Source organism: Gavialis gangeticus, unplaced genomic scaffold (assembly GCF_001723915.1).
Source record: "Gavialis gangeticus isolate Ggan-Ray unplaced genomic scaffold, GavGan_comp1, whole genome shotgun sequence".
NCBI classification, from domain to species: Eukaryota; Metazoa; Chordata; order Crocodylia; family Gavialidae; genus Gavialis; species Gavialis gangeticus.
This window is the reverse complement of record NW_017728995.1, coordinates 19,484,323-19,491,919: the sequence shown is the minus strand read 5'-3', so window position 1 is coordinate 19,491,919 and position 7,597 is coordinate 19,484,323. Positions and strand designations below refer to the sequence as shown.

Here is a 7,597-nt window from a genome sequence, read left to right as displayed (position 1 = left end):
GGGGGGGGGGGGGTGCTCCTGCCACTGTGCACACCCGTGGGGGAGGCACAGGGGCCACGTGCTCTCCAGATCTGTGTGTGGGATGCAGACAGGCTGCCACTGTGGGCTGGGGCTCTGCACCCCACTGCCATTACCCCAGGAGACCATGCTGTGCCTCCTGCCATCAGGTGGGCAGGGGACACAATGCAGCCAGCACGTGACTCCCAGGGCAAAGGAAGTGGGGCACAGATCCCCAGCGCACAGTGGTAGCCCACCTCTGCCCTGCATACAAATCCAGGGGGCACATCCCTCTGGGCCTCTCCCAGGGGTGCAGGCAGTAGCAGGACCCCCCCCCCCCCCATGTCCCTGGACAAACCGCGGATCCGTCCCATGGCCAGCCACAGCCCCAAGGCCCCATTCGCCCCAGCCCCTGTCCCATTCTCTCCCTCACTGTGGGGGCCTCAATCAGCTCCCCTGCCATTTCCTCCCCTATGCATCTTCTCCTTCACAGACTTGCCTGCTGGGTGCTGCTCCACATGCTGCCAGGCTGTGTTCCTGGTCACCTGCAGGCTGCGGCTGTGTGTCTCTGTCTGTGTGCACCCCCACCCCACTTCTGCAGCCACCTGGAGCTCGCACCCAGGCTGCCCTGCAGTCCTCTGCGCTGCCACCGCTGCCCCATGGGGCAGCCTGGAGGTGCCAAAGATGGCACCGCAGGAATGGGCTCCAAAATCACATGCATGATTACTGCATTAAAAAATGTAATGCAAACAATTAATGCGTTAATCATGTGTGTTGACTGCAATTAATTGACAGCCCTAGTATGTGATGCTTGCTATGCAGACTTAAATAGCAATCAGATCACAGAGCATGCTGCAGAAGTGAACCCTCACGGAAGTTCTGTCGGAGCTGAGAACTTCTTGCCCTCGAAAGCATAAAATTCTAACCACCCTAAGGACCATCACAGTGATTAGGATAAGTTTTATCCTTAAAGGCTCTTATCTCCATGCGTAGAAGCTTCACCCAGAGAGAGAACATCCTTCTCCCAACCAGGTTCCTGCCTTCTGTAGACATGAGGTGGGACATACTTCTGTTTGCACAGTTGTGTAAATATCATCATGACAGACGCAATAGTTTTATGTTCTCACCTGAGACTGACATAAATAATTCCCATATAACTGTTACATCTGCATGTTCCCACAGAGGTAAATGGAGCAAATACACTGCAGGTTTAACCCAGTTTCAATCAGAATTAAAGTTACTATGATATAGGTCCCTCGTAGAAGCAAGCAGGTTTAGTGATGCATGTTCCAGAGCGGCAATTCTTCCTACCATTTTAAAATGGTTGATGGTTACATTTGTCCAAAGCTTGAGTTTACAGTTTTCAGTCTGTGTCAGCTTTGCCTTCCATCCCCTGGGTTAAGGAGGGAGAAGCGGCTCTGTAAAGGACGAAATCCAGATATTATGATTTCATAACGCTTACTTGGTTGGCAAGCTGAGACAAGACTTTTCTAGCTATCAGCACTACAAGCTGAGTCTGGTATCTAAAAATCGAGCTGTTCCTTCTCTTCTGTGTGTCAACAATACTGAACTAAATGGAGGAACTGGTAGGGCTAAACTGTCATCATAACCAGAAGTAAATGTTACTTGTGGCTCTTAGTTACTTCTGAAATCTCTTTACCTTTGGAAAACCAGATTTCACCAACCAGCATGCCCACATACATTAAACATTCGTCCCTTTGCTGTCTTCCCTGTAGCCAAACTCCCAACCATCTACAGCAGGGCTGGGCAAAATGCAGCCTGGGGGCAGGATGCAGCCCGCCAGGCCATTCTATCCGGCCCGCGGAGCCTCTAACAATTTTAGAAAATTAATATTTATCTGCCCTGAGCTGCCTGTCATGCATCCCTTGATAGCTTGCCAAAACTCCGTAAATGGCCCTCTCCCCAAAATAATTGCCCGCCCCTGATCTACAGCATCCAAACCTCTGCTGATTACTCTTTGAACAATGGTGGTGAACAGAGATTCTGGAATTAAGTCAGATGAGTTTTATTGGTAAGGCTTTAGTCACAATTAAATTAATCTCCCTCTTCAAAGAAGCTGACGGCACTAGACATCTGTAATGACATACTGGACAGAAAGTGATGCCTCTGAGCTTAGAGCGAGGTGTCAGGGGTAGAGAACAGGTTCTGTGAGGACTAAGATGTACCTCACCTTTTGTAGGGGAAAAAAATCCCAGACCAATCAACCCACAAGCTGGCTTCATTTCACTTATCATGACAGAAGCCCTGCAGGACTGCAGTAGCCTCTGTTGGCCCTGTGAAAAGCAGGGTGAGGAGAATCTATGGTGGGCTGCTAGATTATGATGTTATTTTCACACCTAGGTGTGAAAAATAGGAAAAACAACATGGGTTTACAGGTTTAACTCAGTCAGAATCCCTATTAAACGTAAGGACGGAGAGGCAATAACAAAGTCCTTTATTTGTGGGCTATAGGAGTGGTACAATATGCTGTTTTGGGTTTCATTAAGAGTGAGTAAGGTCCTTACATGCTTTCCAGGAGAAATAATCAGCTTGGATTACACTGGGAAACCTTTATATTCTCTCTCTCTCTTAAGTAACTTTAATACCAGAAATTTTGCCCGCATAAGTAACAGGTATAAAAAAGATTTACAAACCTCATTAATCTCTGGAGTAACTGTACTACATCTAGGGATGATTTTCATCCCCCACATTTAAGTTATTGGTAAATTAAGGGTATTTTTTAAAATGCAGTAGTTGCTATGGTAAGAGTGCATACAATGGCCACCTAAGCCTCAAGACTGTGGTTTATATTGGTAAGAGCGATATTGCTTGCTAAATATGTGGGCTGTCAACACATGTGTACCTCTACTAATAGTTATGTATAGATGCAAGAGACTATATTCAAGAGGCCCTTCCAGTCCTATGTTCCTGCTCTGGGCTATAACCAAAGGCAAGAGGTTGCTCTCAGATTTCAAGGAAAGGAGGCCACCACAAGACCCATGCAACATCTGAGGGAAGTGACCCTCTTGGCAGCACGGAAGCGGAAAGGGATCTCAGAGTCATAGTGGACTCCAAGATGAACATGAGTTGTCAGTGTGACAAAATCATCAGCAAAGCTAACCGCACTTTATCGTGCATCAGTAGATGCATGACAAATAGATCCAAGGAGGTGATACTTCCCTCTTCTCTATGTGGCATTGGTCAGACCGCAGTTGGAGTACTGTGTCCAGTTTTGGGCGCCACACTTCAAGAGGGATTTGGATAACTTGGAGAGGGTCCAGAGGAGGGCCACTTGTATGGGTAAGGGCTTGCAGGCCAAGCCCTATGAGGACTAAGGGGCCTGGACCTCTTCAGCCTCTGCAAGAGAAGGCTGAGGGGATCTTGTGGCTGCCTACAAATTCATTAGGGGGATGCAGCAAGGGATTGGAGAGGCTCTGTTCAGCAAGACGCCTCTTGGGGTAACAAGGAACAATGGTCACAGACTGACAGAGAGCAGATTTAGGTTAGATATCAGGAATATTTTCTTCACAGTGAGGGTGACCAAAATTTGGAATGGGCTTCCAAGGGAGGTGGTGCTCTCCCCTACCTTGGGGGTCTTCAAGAGAAGACTGGATAGACATCTGGCTGGTGTCATCTGACCCCAGCACTCTTTCCTGCCCAGGCACAGGGTCAGACTTGATGATCTGTTGAGGTCCCTTCCAACCCAAGCATCTATGAATCCAAAATCTCATGGAAGTGGCCCATATTATAGATGCCAGACAGGAGACTAGCAACACCTTCCTTTGGAAAATCAGATTAGATTAAGTTGTACATTAGGGTGACTGTGGCTCACAGCTCTATTGTGCCCTCCTGGTTTATTTCTAATATAAATAGAGAGGTTGCTTAACTCTGGCCATGAAGATACATAAACACTCTGAGTCAGAAAGACAGCAACCTGGGAACAGCAACAAAAAGGAATAGACTTCATCCTCAAAGCTTTTGATTTGATTTGCAAAGTGCAAACGCTGCAGAAATCCTGATGGGAACAGTTAGCAAAAACTCTATAGCCCCCACAGTGCTGCATTTTAAGAATTTTAATCCAGAGACATTTGGCATTGAGCAGATTGGCAGGACTAGCCTTGTTTGCCTTTCCTTTGTGCTTTCACTGAAGGAGTCTTTAGAAAGAAAAGAAGAGGGAAGAATGCTAAAAGAGCAGGAATGTTAATCCTTCCTTCTACAGCTCTATTTTGTGTCAGACCTTGCTGTCTGCCTGGATTTGTGGAACCTAAATGCTGAAAGACTCAGGTGGAACAAGTTTGATTTCCCCTTTTACAAACCCTGCTGGTTACACTAAGGTCCACCTACAAATCATACACTTCAGAGGTAGATCCAGGTAGATACACCAGGAATAAAGATATAGGCCATAGATGGAGGGTAGGTAAAATACCAAGGAGAAATAAACAGTTGAAACCCCAGCCTTTTAAAACAAATCAGTTCTTACAGAAAAAAATCTAAGGATCAGAAAAGGGGTTTTTAATACCAACAGCTTTTCTTTTTTTTTTGTTAAGGAAAGGTTTTCGTGTCCCAAGTTAAATCAGTCAAATCAATTCCAAATCCGTGACAAAAAATTGTGGACTCGATATAGACGTTGGATTTATGGCACATTACAACATGCCTGACATCTGATTCACCAGGTACCTGCCAGACCTAACCTCTTACATTGTTCTTTTCCCCCACTTTTCTCCCATCCCCTACTCTTCTGCCCTTTTTCTTCCTAATTTCCCACTATTTCCTTTTTCACAGACAGCCTCTTTCCTACCTTGAATTACTACCACTATAGCCCTCTGGCCTTTCCCCCACCCTGCTTTTTTCCCCCCTCCCTTTCCTGCTTTACCTTTTCTCTTTCTCATTTCTACCTATTTATATTCTCACTGACATCCTGCCACACTTTTAGCTTCTCTCATTCCTTGGAGTCTCAGACCAGCAGAGACTCCCTATGCCTGTAAAAGTGTGATTGCGCCGGAAAGCTTGCTAAGAACTTTTTTCCAACTACTCAGTTGGTCTAATAAAAGATATCACATCTACACAAAGTACCTTGCCTACCTAAATCTGTGTGAGTCATTCAAGAACCACATGTTGCTCTGCTACCGACAAGCATCCTCCACCCCTGCCTGGGGCTTCAGATACTTCTAAATCTTTTGGCAGGCATCCTATGTGCAGGCCCAAGCCGGGAGACTTGGAGTTTGGATGCCCACGAGTTTCGCTTGCTCTCAGCCATATAGCTGCAGAAATAAGCTAGGGAGGAGTCTCCCATTTCCATAAAGTCAGCGTATAGTTGAGGTCTTCCCACTGGAAATGAAAGTGGGAGGCTAACTGTGCATTACTTCAGTCAAGGTACTACCCCCTGCCACGTTCATGGTTTTCCCAGGACAGTAGGAAAACCACCCTGGTGGTAATGGTATTTCCCCTGGCAGGTAAGTATATACCAACAGCCTATGTGCATTTCTTTTCCCTGGGTATCTCTGGGGCTGAGTCTGCTTCCCCTTCATCTTTGTGCCTCCCCCACTCGCCTAATCTCTTTGTTTTAGATTTCCCACTAAGTGTATCTAGTCAAGGTTGGTGAAGTCAGTATGGTCAGTGATTAACTTCAAAAGGGACTGTCTGCATTGTGTTGTTAAGCACTGGTGTATGGTGCTGTTTATTTCCTCCCTTCCTGCATTTTGTGCTAGTTGGAATTAATGCCTGTGTAATCAACATAACAACCAGATTAGGATGGTATGCAGAAAACACCAGCCCCTTCCACATTCCTCTGAGGAAGAAATCGTTATACCCAACCAGAAGCTGTAATCTCTAAATAAGTGTCAGTGTCTCAAGATAGATTTTCAAGCAAACAAAAATGTTTTCAGAAATAGCATTTACTCCATATCACACAGAGGTTGTGATGGCAAAGGCACCTTTAAAAGACAACTTGCGAAGAAAGAGCATAGTTTTGGATAATTTGTTGTTTGAACAATTGCCCTTGTCAGACTTCAAGTGCCTTCTCTCACCTGGGACCAAATCTAAATAGAGACGACATGGATAATAGTTCAGCCTAGTTCTGCAATAACAAGCTCATTTTCTTCTATTACTTCTTTAGTTCACGTGACACCTACCTATCCATCTGCTGTCAAGGAGAACCTGTTGGCCAGACAGTGATCCTCTTGCTCATGTTCATTTGGTAGAAGTGAGAAAAGAACCAGACCCAAGGATTCTGCACATGCCACAGGAGACTGATGGGGGGGCACATGCCCCCCCTTGAGATTGGCCCCCAACTCAGGATGGGGCAATTTTTTTGCCATGCGGGCCAGCAGCATGTTGGTGGGGTGGGGAGGGGGGCACTTGGCGGCAGCACAGAAGTATAGGAGTCGATATGGGGCTGGTGGCCCGCCCCCAGGCCCACCCACAAATTGTAGGCCTCCCCCCAGACTCAGGAGGCACCAGTCACCCCTGGTATATGCCCTGTTTTAAATGAAAATACAGCTGAACTTAAAACTCCTGGGGAACTTTCTCTTCCATGATCTTTTTACCAGTGTGAGGAAAGCCTTTCCCCTCCCTAGTCCACCATCCATCTCAGGAATGTGCAGGGAGTGGCAGAGGGTCCGAGCCAATGTTCCACAAAGTGCTTTGGGAGCTTTTGGGAAGACATGAGTGAAATGTACAAGAAATGGCTTTTTGGATGATTGAATGCTGATGAAGTGGGCTTAAGTCACAAACGCTTATGCTATACATTTCTGATTTAGTTAATCTATAAAATCTACCCTGCCTTCTGCTTGACTTCAGCCTAACATGGATAACTACCTCGCTGACATGAAATAACCGTGACACAATTAATAATTTCTCCTTTCAGTTCCATTAGAGCAATTTTCCTGAGAACTACACAACAAACCAAAACTCTTGCAAGGGCAACAACCACAATCATCCTGGCAGATAGTCTAAAACAAATTACAGCTTTCTAACCAATTCTAGGTGACCCATCCATGAGGTATGATTGATTAGTGACAAAAGAAAAGAGGGGTTTTAACTGAATTTTGTATTGACAATTTCTTTTTCTGAGAAATATTCCTAAATTTGAGACTTTTAACAATAAGAAAACTCATCTAGAATCAAGTCAGGTTTCTGCCTCTTAAGATTTTAATTGAGTACTCTGTTTCCATTCCCTGCCATACCTAGGGTTGCTATATGTCCGGTTTTCCCGGACATGTCCTCTTTTTTGGACCTCTGTGCTGCATCTGGGCAGGTTTTTAAAAGAGGAGCAAATGTCCAGGTTTCCTGCTCTCCTAGGCGGGCTGCTTGGGGCTGGGAGCAGTGGGCAAGGTGATTGGCTATTGGGGGTCACGTGCTCCCTGCACGAGCTCCAGCAACCAGGTAGAGGAGGAGAGGGAGAGAGAGAGTGCACACAATGCGGGAGCCAGGCTGGGCAGCAGGGCTGGGGGTCAGGGGCTGTGGATTAGGAGTGAGGGGCACCTGCAGGGCTGGAAGGGGCACAGGGGGCTGCAGATCAGGAGTGAGAGGCACAAAGGACGGGACGGGAGTGGGGGGCAGGGTACTGCTGTTTGGGAGTGAGGGGCAGCAGCAGGGCTGA

The 7,597-nt window shown here is 46.5% G+C and overlaps 1 long non-coding RNA gene across 2 annotated transcripts in view; it reads right to left on the bottom strand.

The window, feature by feature from the left end:
* LOC109287989 overlaps positions 1-7,597 on the bottom strand; it is a 30,386-nt gene that overhangs the window by 17,280 nt on the left and 5,509 nt on the right. The window contains exons 1-2 of one of the 2 annotated variants that reach the window (XR_002095038.1): positions 2,189-2,597; positions 1,309-1,415 (exon numbers count right to left, since the gene is read on the bottom strand). This is a non-coding gene — a long non-coding RNA (uncharacterized LOC109287989). Of the gene's footprint in view, positions 1-1,308; positions 1,416-2,188; positions 2,598-7,597 lie in introns of those variants that run through there. The other variant, XR_002095036.1, reaches the window with a different exon arrangement.